Source organism: Macaca fascicularis, chromosome 10 (genome assembly GCF_037993035.2).
Source record: "Macaca fascicularis isolate 582-1 chromosome 10, T2T-MFA8v1.1".
Taxonomy (NCBI): domain Eukaryota; kingdom Metazoa; phylum Chordata; class Mammalia; order Primates; family Cercopithecidae; genus Macaca; species Macaca fascicularis.
This window is the reverse complement of record NC_088384.1, coordinates 75,373,889-75,391,229: the sequence shown is the minus strand read 5'-3', so window position 1 is coordinate 75,391,229 and position 17,341 is coordinate 75,373,889. Positions and strand designations below refer to the sequence as shown.

The 17,341-nt window shown below is 42.6% G+C and overlaps 1 long non-coding RNA gene across 1 annotated transcript; it reads left to right on the top strand.

Annotated features, from left to right (window-relative positions):
- The first annotated feature begins 907 nt into the window (after positions 1 to 907).
- Positions 908 to 1,538, top strand: LOC135965600 (uncharacterized). The gene is made up of 2 exons (XR_010578567.2): positions 908 to 1,038; positions 1,502 to 1,538. It is a non-coding gene; the product is annotated as an uncharacterized lncRNA (long non-coding RNA).
- The last annotated feature ends 15,803 nt before the right edge of the window (positions 1,539 to 17,341 follow it).

Below are 17,341 nucleotides of genomic sequence, written 5' to 3'. Positions count from 1 at the left end.
CCAGGGATCCTTCTGCTGACTGCAGCTTCAGCTAACATCTTGACTTCGACTTCTTGAGAGACCCCAAAGCAGAACCACCCTGTTAAGATACACCCAGATTTCTGAATGTTTGTTGTTTTCTAAGCCCTTATATTTTAGGGCAATTTATTATGCAGCAAGAAATAACTATTACAGATTTTGGTACCAGAAATGAGGTCAGACAAAAGGCCCTTTAAAGATTTGCCTTCTCACAGATTCTTTAAAGATTTGCCTTCTCTTTAAGGATTTGCCTTCTCACAGATTCTATAGATGCAGTATTCTTGGGAGTTTAAACGCTGCTGGGGTGGGATGATTTCATTCTGCTTCACGTGGCTACAACAAGCTAGCCTGAGCTTGCAAACATCACGGTGACAGGAACCCAGGGAAGAAGGAGAAAACAAGCACTTTTCAAGCCTCTGCTTTTGTCAAATTTGCTTCTGCCTCCTTGGCCAAAGGGAATCGCATGGTCAGGCACAGAGTCGCCTGGTAGCGTGATACTTAAGTGCATGGATATAGGCAGATGTGGTCAACTGGGGCCAGGAATACTATGAATGTACCACAACAGTCTACTCAGATCTCCTTAAATAAATGTCAAGTTATAGGAAAATGTTCAAGATACCAAAACCTTTATTCACATTTTCCTGTTTTTCACAGCTGTTTAATATAATCCAGTTTTCCTTAGTTTTTATGGATGAGTCCTTAAATTTGCACATAACATTTGATGTTAAATCTTGTCCAATCTATCTGGTCAATTTTCATGTGAAAATTCCTTGGAGTTGCCTTCTTTTATCAGTTACCAGGGGCTTCCCCTAAACTTTGATATGCTGTCTAGTAATAAAACCTGACTACTTACAAATACTATTTTTAAAATGCTATTACATTGTTTTAGGACTGCAGATCACTTCTCCCAGCACACACATTCTGTAGTGCTTTTTCTCTCAAGATCAGAAGGGAGATTCAAAAAAGGAAATGCAATATACGAGATGTTTGCTACCAGAAGCATCTCTTCCCCATTGGAAGGTAATGCTGTTTCCTTTCTCTTAATGGTAGCTATTTGCCCTTTGAAGTCCAGCTTCCAATACTGTTTTGTACTGGATGATTTTTTTTTTTTTTTTTTGATGGAGTATCGTTCTGTTGCCAGGCTGAAGTGCAGTGGTACAATCTCGGCTCACAGCAACCTCCGACTCCCTGGTTCAAGCAATTCTCCTGCCTCAGCCTCCTGAGTAACTGGGATTACAGGCACGCGCCACCAAGCCCAGCTAATTTTTGTATTTTTAATAGCAATGGGGTTTCACCATGTTGGCCAGGATGGTCTCAATCTCCTGACCTCATGATCCCCCCAACTTGGCCTGCCAAAGGGCTGGGATTACAGGTATGAGCCACTGTGCCCAGCCTGGATGATTCTTTTATGCTATTTATACCTGTTAGGTTAGTATGCTTCTAATGCACGCACTTTCTTTTTATTTTTCTTTTTTTTTTCTAGGATGTTCTCAATCCTGTCTCAGTTACTTTAAAGAAAATTGGAATATAAATGTTAAAAAACATATTGAAACAACATTCGATGGTGTTTCCAAGCAGTTACCAAGTGGTTTCATTACATTCATTACATTGATATGTATTGCAAGAGGAATCCCTTATTACAGAAAGCATCCAGGAAAAAAAAAAATATGTGTTAGTTATGGGCCTTAAATGCCTACGCTGGATCCTCATGGGAAAACATGCCCTACTTAGTACAGGAGTCTCTCTTTTTTGAAGGCTTTCTGAGCTTAGAAGGCGTAGGATTTGGTCTCAATATTTTTTATATGGAGTATAAGAAACCGTTAGTACTTAAAACATTGATGCTGGTGGATTTGACCTTGTCGTTTCAAGAATTTTCAAGCAACCTGAAATTTCAGGGTAGTTGGTAGTTTTTACTTTTGTTGAGACAAGACATTTAATCTGAGTGTGCTGTGAAGCTGGCTTTTGGGTCGGAGTCACTTAATCCAGTGTGGCTACTCTGTCATTCTCATATTATCCCATCATCCTTCACCTAGGAACTCTTATGAAGTGATAGTAGTAGTCAGGCCATTTGTCCACAGTGATTGTACCATCCCCAGTTTTCTCCCATCCTCATCTTAATAATTCTTGATATTCATTCAGGTTCCTCCTTCCACTTCCACTTCCCCATTACAGCTCAAGTGGGCATTGCTTGGATTAGGTCCAAGCATTTGGTTTAGAAGTGAGCCGGTGACTTAAAATAATGCAATCAAGGCAGCCTTAAAAGACCTATGCATCAGTTAGATAGTTGCTATGCAACAAACTACTCAAAAACTCAGTTGCTTTAAACAATAAGCATTTGTTACAACTCATGACTCTGTAAGTCAGCTGTGTGATTCTTCTGATCTCAGTTGGGCTTACTTAGATGTCTGTGGTCAGCTGCAGATCAGGAAGTAGCTCTGCTCTCCCAGGCTGGGCTCTCATGTGTTTTGAGGTTGACTGTCTACAGGTTGGCCTGGGTTAGACCGAGTTGAGGTGGTTTATCTCTGCTCCATGTAGTCTCTCATTCCACATCAGGGTAGCTAGGGCTTGTGCTTATGATGAAGGAAAAACTCTAAGACAGAGTGAAAATGTGCAATTCTCTTGAGGCCTAAGCTCAGAACTAGTATGTTGTCATTTCCATCATATTCTATTGGCCAAAGCAAGTTACGAGGGCATCCCAGATTCAAGAAGTGGAAAAATAGACCCTGTTTCATGGTAAGAGGAACCACAAGTTCACATGGCAAAGGACATGGTATCAGGGAGGGGTGGAGTGTTGGAACCATTTTTGCAATTAGTCTATCAGAGTCAGAGTGAAATGCATAGATCAAGACTAACTCTGTCTCACTTCTGGATATGAACAAGGAAGTGGATGGAATTCCTCAGAACTGCTGACTGCCTTCTTGATACCAAGAGGGAAGATAGCCTGAAAACAAGGCAAATGTGCAGGGAAGGACAGAACAAAATAATCACAGAAGAAAAATGCCACAACCCTCATGACAGCTGGATCAAGCCCTGGACGTTACAGATGCTTAATCTAGTAAATTCTGGTATTATTTATGCCTGTGTGTTTGGAGTTTTCTCCTTGGAACATAGAGACATCTAAATAATATTGCAACTCAGAAGACTACAAATTGAATATGGTGTATATTGCTCAGGTGATGGCTGCACAAAAATCTCACAGGTCACTGTTAAAGAACTTACTCATGTAACCAAACACCACTTGTTCCCCAAAAACCTATGGAAATAAAAAATAAAAAAGAAGAAAAACACATACCATAAAATTTTAAAAAATAAAAAACAGAAATAAATAAGACTGCAATTCAACAAAACAATAGCTTTGCTTCTCCCTTAAAATGGCTCCTCCTCCAAGAAATTTGGCTGCCGGAATGTCAATGAAAGTGAAGAGAATGAACGATATGTAGGAGGCAGTTCTTTTTAAGAAAGTCAAAGTTTCACATAAATTACAGAGTGAAATACCTTATTCAACAGAAGTTCATATCTGTGACTTTAGTCCTATACTTATGGAATATTCAAGAGTCTGAAAGCGTCACTTACAATTTTCAGTTATAATTTACTGTCTGTTATGGGAAAAATTACATGTTTCAGTAGACAGTTCCTCAAACTTTTCTTTTTTTAACTTATGTCTTCTAAAATGCTATCTCAGTTTGTTTTCTCTCTATTCCCACCAGTTAAGGTTTTCGCTGACCTCTGTGTTCTAAGACTTTTATTACAAATACTACTGGTTTTTGTTGAATACGCTTTCTTAAACTGTAGAGTTCACAGTTCTTCAAGGTTCCAAGAAAACTCTCTGGGGGGCATGGAGCTTACACCCTCCCCATCCAGTCTGAGAATTGTAGCTTCAGTAGTGTTTGAAAATGCGTAGATTCACAAAGGACTTTGGGATACATGTTTTCTAAGCATTGAGGTTCAACACTGTTCATGATTCATTTATACACACACACACACACACACACACACACACACACACACACACACACATATTTGTTTGTTTGTTTGTTTTTGAAACAGAGTTTTGCTCTCGTTCCCCAGGCTGGAATGCAGTGGCGCGATCTCAGCTCACTGCAACCTCCGCCCCCGGGTTCAAGCAATTCTTCTGCTTCAGCCTCCCAAGCAACTGAGATTACAGGTGCCTACTACCACGCCCAGGTATTTTTTTGCATTTTTAGTAGAGATGGGGTTTCACCAAATTGGACAGGCTGCTCTCAAACTCCTAACTTCAGGTGATCCACCTGCCTTAGCCTCCTAAAGTGCTGGAATTACAGGCATGAGCCACAGCGCCGGTCCACGATTCATTTATGTAAATAATAAATGGATTTCTAAAACTTTAGAGTACAATTGGAGCATCAACAGCAGCAATAAAACCAAATGGTACAACTTTGAAGGTAAAGAGTGACAGTTTCTTTTCGCTGTGATAGGAACCAAACCAGGATGGAAACACCAAGAGGATGAGAGATCATACACAATTTCAGGTCCGTCCTAATTCTCAGGAAGGCAAATTGACCGTCCCAAATTTTGCATCAGGTTTGCCATTAGGTCTAGTCTGGAGAAAGTTGTTAATGTTTCAAAGACAAAGGGCTGATACCAACAGGTGTCTGAGAATTTCCACACTAGCTCTATAATTTACATTTTTCTACCTAATCAGGGCAACCATGTGTAGTTGTGTGGTTTGTGCACCACATGAAGCCTGGGAGCACTGTTTCTATAGACTATTATGGTGAATGGCTCCTCCTGGCCTCATGCAGGCATAACATACATACTTATTTGTGGTAGCCATATAATCAAATCCCTGTGTCATTTATTAATGGGATTGACATAAGTCCTATCCAATATCAGAAGCTGTGTATCTACTTTCTGTGACTGCTCAGGTCTTTTGGCCTCAGCTTTTCACAATTAAGAAAAAAGTGAACCTAGAGTATCATTACTCCTTAGATGCCCCAGACCTAAAGACCCAATCCCTGTGGTCTTTTTCATCAAAGTTCTCCTGGGGGGCATGACATTAGAGGGTTGGAAAGTCGGGGGCAGGGCAGTACCCATCTCAAATCAACCAATCAGCTTCTCTCATGAGCTATTATCAGCCAAATACAAGCCTTCTTCTCCCTCCTGAGAACAGTGTTTCTTTCTACATCCCAGTAGAGGCTGTTTGCATAAATATACATCAAGCCCTTTCTACTGTGGATGAATCTGCTCCATTAATATCTGTCACTGCTAATGGAGTTGCTTTGCCCTACTCCTTTCTCACTCTGTCCACTCTGGAGGAAATTTACATTGTCCTCTTAGACAGTAATAATAATGGTAAATGCTATAATTTATTGAGCATTTACTCAGTGCCCTGTGTTGTCTATTGTCCAATGTCTTTCTGACAGGGAGGGAGTGCTTTCCCTCCTCCCCCTTTTTAAAAATGAGGAAAGTGAACTTGAAGGCATTAGTTCAGTTAGGTTGGAACTGGCACAGGATTCAGGCTGTGCCCTCTCCAAAACCTTTGCTCTCAGTCATGTACCTGGGAATTTCATGACTCTGTGTTGGATTCAGGCACAGAGGAGAGCCAGGACTGGATGAAGTGGTGTAGGCACTGAGGTAAGCTCGTAACATCTTACCTTCAGCATGGTATTCCGTAAACATTGTGTCCGTATTGAAGCCTGTTGTAAGGAGAAATGGCAGAGGGGAAGGCGACTGGTGAAGGTGCTCAGTCTCTCCTTGGTTATCTTCAGTTATTCACTCTAGCCCTAGCCAGCCTCCCATTCAACACAGCCACAGCCCTACAGCTAACACGTCCTACCACCTTAAAACGCAGGTTAGTGGCAGAAGTAGCTTGATTGCATTAAATGCTTACGTTGATTCTGCACTTGGCCGTGCAATTTGCTTTGGCCAATTGTACAGTAAGCAAATGGAATGCAAAGAGGGACTGTAAAAAGCATTTGTACATTTTTACTTCCTCTCTTTAATCTCTGCTACTATTGTGAGAACAAGCCCAGGCTACCCTGCTGAAGACCTCCAAGAAACACGTGGAGCAGAGACAAGTCATCCAGCTAAGGCCATCCTAACTGACCAGTTAGCCCACAGATGGACACATGAGCAAGCTGAGCCGAGCTCAGCCAAGCTAAGCCCAGATCAGCAGAACTGTCCATCCAATCTGTAAACTCATGAAAAATAATAAGCAGCTATTAAGCCATAAGGTTTTCAAGTTTTTTACATAGCAACATATAACTGACATAGTGACCATGGCTTGTTACTGGACTGCAGTCATCGAAGTACTCTACCCCAAGTGGCCCTTACATGCATGCTGAGGTCAGCACAGATGCTTTATGAAAACAAGCTGCAGTAGCCTGCACCATAGAACCTTCAAAATTTCCCAAGGACACCACGTAACCCATGCCTTTACTGGGACTCCTCCTTGCAAAGGCCAGAAGAGCATTTGCTTGTCTGGACCCCTTCTATTGGTTGATGCTCACTGGCCACCTGGCATATAATTAAGCTTGTGCCTTGGAGAAACCAAAGGTCAGCATCTTCGCTGGAGCACTCACTTTTGCTCACAGCCTTGCCTCCACAAATACACCTTCACCTATGGACAAAGCCTCCACAAGGGTGAAAGCCTGTGAAGCTGGCACTTTAGTTTTTATTTATTTAGTTTTCTTATTATACTTTATGTTCTAGGGTACATGTGCACAATATGCAGGTTTGTTACATATGTATACATGTGCCATTTTGGTTTGCTGCACTCATTAATTCGTCATTTACATTAGGTATATCTCCTAATGCTATCCCTCCCTCCTCCCCCCACCCCACAACAGGCCCCGGTGTGTGATGTTCCCCACCCTATGTCCATGTGTTCTTGTTGTTCAATCCCCACCTATGAGTGAGAACATGCGGTGTTTGGTTTTCTGTTCTTGCGATAGTTTGCTGAAGCTGACACTTTAGACTTCAAGCTCCCTGCCTACATCATAGTAGCTAAGGGCCCAACTGCAAAGTGAAAAAGCCATATAAAGCCAAGTCCCGTGACCAACACAGATATCTGCAACTTGCTCTGTTCACAAGAATGTGCCATGGCCCATGTTGCAGACACATCCCAAGCTTTTCTGTTTGTTATTGTGACCCATCAACGACACTTCCTCTATGTTCCTTGAGGTTCCTGGACTAGTCCTCTGGTTGATGCAGTTTTTCAGGATGCAGCCAATAAAGAGTATCTCTCATTTCCTCTCAAGTTCTGAAACAACTGAGAAGTAAGACTTAAACACTGCAGACAGAGATGGGTTTCCTAAAATGAAGCTGATATTGGAGGGCATGGCTTATATCTGTGGGAAAGTGGGTTTCTGGTTACAGAGACTCAGACTGAGATTTAATCTCAGACATGGTCGGATGGACTGAGTTAGACCTTCCTACTACAATGGGTTGAGCAAATGCTTGCTTCTTGTAAGCAGTTCGATTCCAACAAAGACAGAGAAGAAGGGGCTGGGTTAGGCAATGCCAGTTCTTGCTCCAAAAATGTTCCCCTTACCTTGGCGAGAAAGGCCCGGAGGGTCACGCTGATGGTCTCCCCTCTCCTTGAGAGAGACATCACAGGGGAAGGATGCTTCTCTCTCCATCGAGGAATTCTGCTAAATAAAGTTGTGGCATTGATTTTTAAAACAATTCTATTTCTAGAAATGTTTTGCTGCATCTTTTAGATTGGAGCATTGAGAAGCTGCCAGGCTGGCCTGTCTCCTAATGTATCTTTAGGAGACCTGACCTTTGCACAAGTCTGACAGAACCCTAGTTATTTTGTTTCCTCTTCTTGGATATAAAGGTACACAAGAATTATCACTTCAGGGGAGATGCAGTTGAAACCTTTTTTACAAGGACAGTGAGCCTTTGCTCTCCTACCATGAATATTCTAGAATTATGGAATAGCCCATCCAGGCTCAGAGCCTGAGTAAACATGAGCTTGATAATCCCAGATTGTCCCTCAGTGGTTGGTTGGCTGGCATTGTCTCCACACTGGGGGCCGTGTGCAAATGAGCCTGAAGCTCACTAAAGGCAAGGCTTCCCATCCCAGATTGTTTTATCTGAGGATCTTTGCATATGATATTCTCTGTTTGAAAATTATTTCCTCTATATTGTTATATGGATGGCTTTCTTGTCACTTACATCTTAGGTCAAAATTGACCTTTTGCGAGTAACCTTCTCTAACTTCCTGGTCACATAAGACTGTGTGGTAGTTTTAAACCATGATAGAGTCCAAGTCCTCACACCTTGAATCTGAGCTAACCTTGAAGACTGTTGACACCAATGAAATGCAGCAGAAATGACACTGCGTAACTCCCGTAACTTACGATGTCCAGCTGTTAAAGGCATAGAGCCCCTGCATTGCTTGTTGGGACTCTTGCTTTTGGAACTCTGAACCAGCATGTATGAAAATAGGCTACCCTGAGGCCGCCATGCTTGAAGGAAGCCCAGACTACATAGCAAGGTCACATGGAGATGTTCCAGTCAGCACTCTCCATGTATGTCCAGTTGCATCACCACCAGATGTGTATGAGAGGCCTTCCGATGGATGATTCCAGCCCCCAGGGGTCAAGCACCCCAGCCTTAGAATCTTCCCAGCTGAGACTCTGGATATTGTGATAGGGACAATCTAGTCTCAATGTGCTTTGTCCAAATTTTGGCCCTACACAATCTGTGAGCAAAATAAACTGGTTATTGGATGCCATTTACTTCTGGGGTGATTTGTTGTGATTCAATAGTGATCAGAACTCTTCGTTTTTTTATATATTAAATAGTACTACTTATCACTGTCAGAACATTGCATTGTTTATTTGTTGATTTAGTTATTTATAGCCTATCCTTCCTACTTAAATGTGGGTTAGCTCTGCCCTTGCATAGGCTTGTCTGCCTTAGACCTAGAACACTCTTGGCATATAGTAGACAGTCAATAAGTATTTGTTGAATGAATAAATAGACAAATGCCTTTTCCCTTGTAGAACAGAAATAAGAGTTTTTGGAAGAGTATTTCAGTCCTTTTATGCTTTATCTCTAGGCTCTTGGCAACAAAATTGAGGCTATTTGTATGAAATATAAAGTAGATTGTTCCTTTATAACATTCAGGCAAACTATCCTGTTAAACATTCAGTTATTCATTCAAAACGTATGTGCTCAGCACCAAACCCACACCACAAGCCAGGCACTGTAGTTCTCACTAGGGACATTGCAATAGGTAGAACTTAGACTGTCTTCAAGGAGTCCATTGCCTAGGAAGATCATGGACAAATTAAAGGATAGAGGAGCATCTTTGGCAGCCTCAAAGTCAAGCTCCTTATGCGGCAGGAGCAATGACTCCTGTCTGCATATCACAGTTTTCCCCAGGGCCCTGCTCAGTGCCTGGCACTTAATAGGTGCTCAAACAAATATTTGTTGACTCTCAAGTGAATAAAACAGAAATCTTTTTCTGAGCCGGTCAAAAAGCAAAGGTGTATATAAAAGAGAAGGGTGGGTAACTGTGCAAAATGGAACCTTAAATATGTAAATAACATTTGGTTCTTGGTCAGCATATTCTGCAATCATAGTGTCATTATGGAAACCAATGTAAAATACCAAGGGCCCCAGCACAAACATACCACTGCCTTTTTAAAGCAAGCCCATTAAAATGACATGAAAAAAAAAATAATGGCATCTGCCTCAGGTTTCTGCTTGGAGATGAATTCATGTGTTCTCAGCATTTTATCTTGGAGGCTCCCCTGAGAAGATGCACTGAGGAAGCAATTTGTATCTCTTTTAACTAAAACAGGGAGCCTGGAAGTCCATGGGTTGTCCACTTCTGCCAAACTCTAATCCAAACATGGTGAAGCATCTCAGATCTGAAGATTTTTTGTACTGTTAACTGCATGCGATTTTCTTTTCCCCTTGGTATTTACATCTAAGGCTATGCCAAGCCTCTGATTTTACAGCCAAGTTAGGATTCTGAGAATATTTCTGAGTAGATTGTGCCCAAAATTTAATTAAGATATAGAGAAAATTCGAGCATATCATCAGAAAGAGAGGAGGTGTTGAATTATTATTTGTTGAGTGAATGAATGAGGATAATTAACAAAACTGATGTATACTTTCTATGGTTTTACACATTTTCGATGCCGTCTCATCCAACTCCCCATATTCTGGGAGGAAGGGAGGACAGGCTTTACCAAGATGCTTCTGTAGCGAGAGAAAGTGAATTTTAGGAAAGCAACACATGGAAGAGTCTCCTATGTGCAGCAAGAACGTAGCAGTTTCTGATGTATTGAGTCCTTATACTTGGTGCTTTTTGCCACGTCACACTTTGGTGGCTAATATGGACCTTTCTGACCCCAAAAGCTTCATCGTCAGAGAAGTCAAGGATGGGGCTCAACCAGAACACAGATAGAAGTCGATAAGGCCGTGGACAGTGTTGCCTGGGGTAAGTGTGACTGTGATATCGAAATAGCTAGTGGTGTGTGAACATCCATAGCTTTTAAGCATTACTTTCTTATGCCATTTAATCCTCAATAATTTGTCCAACAGTTTTTATGCATGCGTCTTACCCCCCTTCTAGGAAGCAGTATTATGTACTGGGAAAACACAGGTGTAAGTAAAACAATTTCTAGTTTCTCAGGCTTTGTGAGCCTTAAATTCTTTATTAATAAGTTAGGGATGATCATGCCTATATTGTAAAATTCATGTGATGATCAAATGTTTTACCTTATGTAAAGTAACTTATGCATAGTCTGCCACATAATAAGGCAAACAAACATTAGTAGCCTGCCCTTATTTTTAAGCCAGTGTATGAGATCCTTGAAGGCAGAAAGCTGGCACAGTGCCTTACATGTGAGAGGATTTCATGAATATTTATTGAATGAGTGAATGCATGAATAACCATAGGATGCAATAGCATATTAATCAGGGTAACTCTAGCAGTAGAAATGAATATATTTCAGTGGCTTGTCAAAATAGAATGTTATTGCTTACTCACCTAAGAGTCCAATTTGGGTGTTCCCATCAGCAGAAGGCTGTTCATTGCATATGGATTCATGACCCCAGATTCTGTCCAGCCTTCATAGCTTGGGCCTTGGATTTGTTGTAGATCAGCCCCAATTGCTTCTTAATCTAAGACCTGAAAAAGAAGAGACACTCATCACTTCCACTCACTGTCTGTGGGAGAGACCTGGTCATTTGGTCATACCTGGATGCAAAGACAGCTGGGAGGTGAGATCCCTCACTGGGAAGCTTCCTTTCTACTTCACACTCTGGTAGAGTGACCCAATTGTTACTGCCAAAATAGTTAAAAGAGAAAGAGCTAGAAACTTGAGATGAGTGAACACGAACCAATAATCTAAGTTGAAGGTGCTTCCATAACATGCCTTGACAAGAGACATTCTTTAATATTTGGCCCACTCAGACACCTGGAGGAAACAAGCAATTAAGATAATGGGTCAAGTGCAGGACAATGGGGATGAAAGGAAACTATGGGTGATTGGCGAGTGCCTAACTCTCTCTTTTATCTTAGGCTTTGGAGTAGAGAGTTGAATTCATAACATCCTTCAGTTTGTATCATGTCATTGTCATAGGTTCAAATTGAACAAGAGCCTCATTTTGCCTCATTTTATTTTAACTATTTTTATTTTTATTTTTTTTTTGAGATGGAGTCTTGCTCTGTCTCCCAGGCTGGAGTGCAGTGGCACGATCTCAGCTCACTGCTACCTCCACCTCCCGGGTCAAGCAATTCCCCCGCCTCAGCCTCTCGAGTAGCTGGGATTACAGGTTCCCGCCACCACACCTGGTTAATTTTTGTATTTTTCGTAGAGATGGGGTTTCACCATCTTGGCCAGGCTGGTCTTGAACTCCTGACTTCATGATCTACCCACCTCAGCCTCCCAAAGTGCTGGGATTACAGGCATGAGCCACCATGCCAGACCTTTATTTTAACTTTTAATTAAAGTACAGTATACCTACAGAAAAAGGTAAAATCTCAAGTGTACAATTCAATGAAGTTTTTACCAACTAAACCCACTCAGTGCAACCAGCACCCAGATAACAGCATCCCACAAGGTCTTCTTATGATCCCTTCCAGTCAAATCTAGTATTACAAACTATGCTGGAAGTCTGAAATGGAAAGTAATTTTTTTTTCCAATTTTGAATGTATTCTGGTAGCCACCTGAGAGACATTTGCAGACTGGAAATGTCTCTCTTACAGAGATGAGACATTTCATATGTAGAAATGTCTATAGAAATGTAGATGTTTCGTATATTTCTTTTACAAAAATAGGACTCTTGTTCAGTCTGGGCCTATGGCAATGAAATGACAAGGGCAGATTACAAAGATTGTAGATACAAATCAGGAAAGAAGAGAACCATTTTGCAATTAGCACATCATGGAGTGAGTACCTCAAGCTACCTGAAAAACAGCAGTCACTTAGGAACATCAGGCAAGAAAAGGAAACCACATAACACTCATCTAATAGCATTTCCATCCCCAAGTATTTATTAGCCACTTGGACCTACTATGTCTACGCTGGGTTGGAAAGAAAGCAAAGGAACAAGAAGAGCCCATGGTCTCCTCCTTGAACAACTTGCAGCTAAGCACAGCTTCAAAATCATGACAGATGAAGCTAGGAGAGAATTAATATGTTTGCAGTGATGCCTCTGATCATAACTTCTGGGTGGAGAGAACTGGGGGAGCCTTAGGAAAAAAGGGAAAAGAATAGGGCTTTTATAAGTAAGGAGAAATACCATAATCAGTGAGGTAGAGGGAGGAATGGAAAGCAGGGAGCCATCAGGACCTCCAAGTTCTGTCAGCCATAGACATAGTTAGGCGGTGGGTGGAGTATGGCCTGGTGTCTGGAAGCATTTGGAGGAAAGATATGTCGCTTTCTAAAGAAAGAGGTGAGACCGTGTTTATAATAGCTCCAAAGCTCCAAAAGATGCCCATGTCCTTCTCCCTGGAACATAAGAATGTTACCTAAAATGGCAAAAGGAACTTTACAGATATGAATAAATTAAGGATCTTGAGATGGGGCAGATTATTCCTAAGAAGGGGAGATTATTTGGGTGGACTCAGTGTAATCACAAGCATCTTTGTAAGAGGGAAGTAGGGTTAGAGTAGGAGATATGATAATGCAAGCAGAGGTCAGAGTGATGTGGCCAGGAGCCAAGGAATGTGGGCAGCCTCTAGAAGCTGGAGAAGACAAGGAATGGGTTCTTTAACGAAGCCTTGGGCTTTAGGCTCATTTCAGACTGCAGACCTCCAGAACTGTAATGCCATATATTTATGCTGCTTTCAGCTGCTGTTGGTTGGTCATTTGTTACAGGAGCAACAGGAAATGAATACACTATGCTTTTGCCATCTTGCAAACCCTGCCTTTTATATATCCCTGACATGACAGTAGATGTTCTTGCCTGCCCAGAAATAATATTGCCCTGTTTTGGGCCCTGCACAGAAACAATCCCTTTCTGGCCCCCTCCAGCTGTGTTCCTCCACAAGGAGCTGAGGGTCTTTGAGGCCAATGCTACTCCAGTTGGATATGCGTGATAGCTGCAGCAGCGTCACCTAGGAGTTTGTTAGATATGCTAGTTCATGAGCTCCCTTCCAACCCACTGAATCTCAAAAGAGTAAGGTCCAGAAATGTGGGTAGTAATAAGCCCTCCAAGAGATTTCCAAGTAGGCCTGAGATTGAGAACCTCTGCTCTCCAGGGTCTGTAGGAGTCTGTTTTTAGGGTTTGTCCTACTAAGGGTAAGCCACGTTGGCGTGTGTGCAGCCCAGGGCCCAGGAGTTGGAAATTGCAAGAGAACTGGGGGAGGATCAAGCCCAGTTACATCAGCTGGTATATCTGTACTGATGCAGAGGAGGTCCTAGCCATGCTGGAAGGAGCTGGCAGTGGGAAGAGAAAAGAGGATGGATCAGATTTTTCACTGAATTTTTCTCCCCAGAGGGTCCAGTAAGAACAATGTACTGAAACAGGGAAAAGTGAGTGTGCTTTGAAAAGTGCTGAGTTCTGCACATTTGGAGAAATTATCATCTACTTTGGGAGCCCAAATCACTTTTTAAAATATGACCGCAGTAATAAAAATTGTTATGATAATAAAATTATGATAGTTACTACAGTTTTAGGTTTGGTTCCCCAGAAGCAGAGCCTGACATAAAGATTCCTGTTCCAGTGGCTTATGGAGGAACTGTTCTCAGGAGGACCTGGAAGTGGGGAAGCAGGAGAGAAAGGAAGAAGAAATTATGCAACTAAGCAGTTATAGACAGGGCCCCAGCCTCAGCCTGGTCCTGAGGGGAGCTCTGGAGTGTAGGTAACACTTCATAGTTTGTCTGTCTGGATGCAAGGGTGCTGGGCTTCCTGACTCCCGACCCCATCAGTAACCAGCTGCTTGGGATAACACCTGGCACTTGGACTCCCCATCTGTGCAGATAAAGTGGCTCTGGGGGCCAAGGGCAGCCTCTGAAGAAGGTTTCAGGTGCAAGCTGTTGGCAGCAAAGCACACGGAAGCCAGAGGATGCATGTGCACAACCAGTACCTTAGGTCCCCGAGGACCTGCATGGGGCACTGACATGTCCACTGTGACTGTCTTGAGCCCTTTTTGGTGACAGGCACTTTTCTCCAGGCTTCCTTGTATTCAATCATCAAACTCTTTACTGGTAAGAACAGTTGCCATCCTCATTTTGCAAATGTGAAACCTGAAACATAGAAAGATGAAGTAATTAGACTAGGAATCCACTGGAGGTAGAAGGTAGCCAGACTGGGACTCAAACTGAGGCACTGCAGTTCCTCGACCACTGTCCTCAATGGCCCCCTCCTGCCTCTGCTGTCCCATCAGTTCCTGTACCCTCCCTGCCCCAAGCTTCTGGCAGGGGCAACGCTTTTCCAAGGAGTAGCATGAAGGCAGTTCTCCAAGTCCCCTTTATCCAGGAAACCAGAACAAGGCTTGTGAAGAAAAGGGAATTTTTCATTAACCAAGAATGAAAATCTCAATCTACGCACTTAATTAGGTCAGATACCCATTTTCCTCTGAGTCTTTTTTAGTTCTTTGAAGTCAGAGGAAGCCCTGAGCATTGGAGATGGGAAAAGAAAAAGTGGAAGGAGAATTGGGAGGAAAGCTCCTATGTATACACACACACACACGAAAAAAAAAATCAATCCATCAATCCTTGTTAAGGGTTGAATGCAGATAAAGTTAGCTATCAACCTTATCAACACTGAAAAAAAAGCTTAAAATAAAAACTAGGGCAATCCCCCCAAGGAAGGAAGCCTTGGCATCAGTCTGGAGACTTCACCTACCTTGTTAAGAGCTGCAGTCCTCGCTCTCTTACTAAAATACTGAACATGTTTGCAGTCAATTCCATGACTCCTTGGTGATTTAGATATTTTAGGTAAAGCAGAAGACTAAAAATATAGATTTGAAATTTTCAAAGGCAATATGAGGGGTAGCCTCCGAGGAGCCGGATGCCGTGGGGGAGGCAGCGTTGGAGCGGTGGTCCAGAGGTCTGGCCTGTAATTTCAGCTCTGACACCGGCCTGCATGGTGGCTCCAGAATGGCACTGGCCAGCACACCTGTGAGAGATGGTGGGAATGTTCTGTGACTGTGCTTCCTGGACAGTGGCCACTAGCCCTGTGTGACTAGTAAACACTCAAAATGCATCTATTGTGACTGAGGAACTGAATTTTCACTTTTATTTAATTTCAATTAATTGAGTTTGCATTTACATAGACACATGTGACTGCTGGCTACTATGTTGGATAGCTTGGCGCCAGGCCTTAACCCTCCATGGACTTGATTTTTAAAACTATACCTGAAAAATGAGATAGATATGTGTCTCATCCCTTTGTTGTACAGATGAAAAAACCAAGTATGTCAGTTAAATTTGGCTACACAACACACCACCCTGAGACTGTGGCTCGAAATAATAATCCTGTATTTAGCTTATGATACTGTGAGTTACAAATTTAGGATGAGTATAACTGGACAGCTTTTATTGTCTTGCTGGGCTAACTTTGCACATTTGTGGGCAGCTTCTGCTCAGCTGGGAAATGACTGGTTTAGGATGGCCTCAGCTGGGTGGCTCATCTCTGCCGCATGTGGCCTGTCATCTTCTCAAAGACTGGCCTGAACTTTCCATGTGGTGACTGGCAGGGTTCCAAGTAAGAAAACCTTAGTGTGCAAAGCCTCTGAGGCCAAGTCCTAAACTGGCATACCATAACATCTGCTGCATTCTATTGGCCAAAGCAAATCACAAGACCAGCCCAGAAGAAGGGGCCAGGAAACAGGCCCACATATTGACAAGAGACACAGCAGAGTCACATGCAAAGTGTGTTGATATAAAGAGGTATGGACCACTGTGGCTGTTTTTGAGATCAACCACACTGAGGTTCAAAAGGTAAAGTGAGGTCACAAAGGAAACTTTTAGTAGCTCTGAGACTCTGACCTGGGATTCTTGGCTCTCAGACTAGTGCTGGTCCTTAGTCTATTTCTTGGATTCTCCCTATTACCCTTGCCTTTGTGGGCCTTAGATTTTTTTATCTACAGAGAGAAATAGAGAAATACAATGATTTTGCTGACTTTTTCCAGCTCTCAATTGGTTTAACTGTGGGACTTGGCGGTTTCCTTTAGGTGGGGTCCTGGGGAGGGGATGCATGGTACTGGGCAGACCTGGATGAACCCACGTAGAATTCCTGAAAGCAGCATTTCCCCCCCCCCCCACCCCCCCAATAGCTGTCTGAAAGTCAGAAATGAAGGTATACTCAACCAAACATAAGGTGTTTACCATTGAGCGTAGCCTTTTGGAAGGAAGTTCCTAAAAGACTAAGTTTGGAAAGGACAGAGTTTTCCTTTCAGGTCCTTCTAATTTGTAATCTACCCACTTCCTTTTCCTTTCGTAAATATGATGTACGTGAGTGGAGTGATCTAAATATCTTCCTAGCTCCAGAAGCCTGACAGTATTTTCACGTTGATCTCCCTTTCGATAAATCAAGCCTCGTGGATCTGTGAACTGCAACGCCAATGAAATTGGTCTGGAGGAGCAGGGCTGCTGCCGCCGTGCTTCCGTTTCGCGGGCCATGAATCTCCGCGATGGCATTCCCGCTGACGGAAATGCCTTGGAGCAGCTACCTCACAACTGTCAGTCCAAACGTGTGTGTTTTGCCAAATCGCTGGTTCACAAGTCTTTACTTGTGAAAATAAACAGAAATGATTACAAGAAGAAGATTCAGAGGAAAGGGACCGTGGAGAAGATCATGATAATTATAAAGATGATGGTGAGGATGATGAGCTGGAGAGAGATGGAGTGGAGGGGTAAGAGAGAG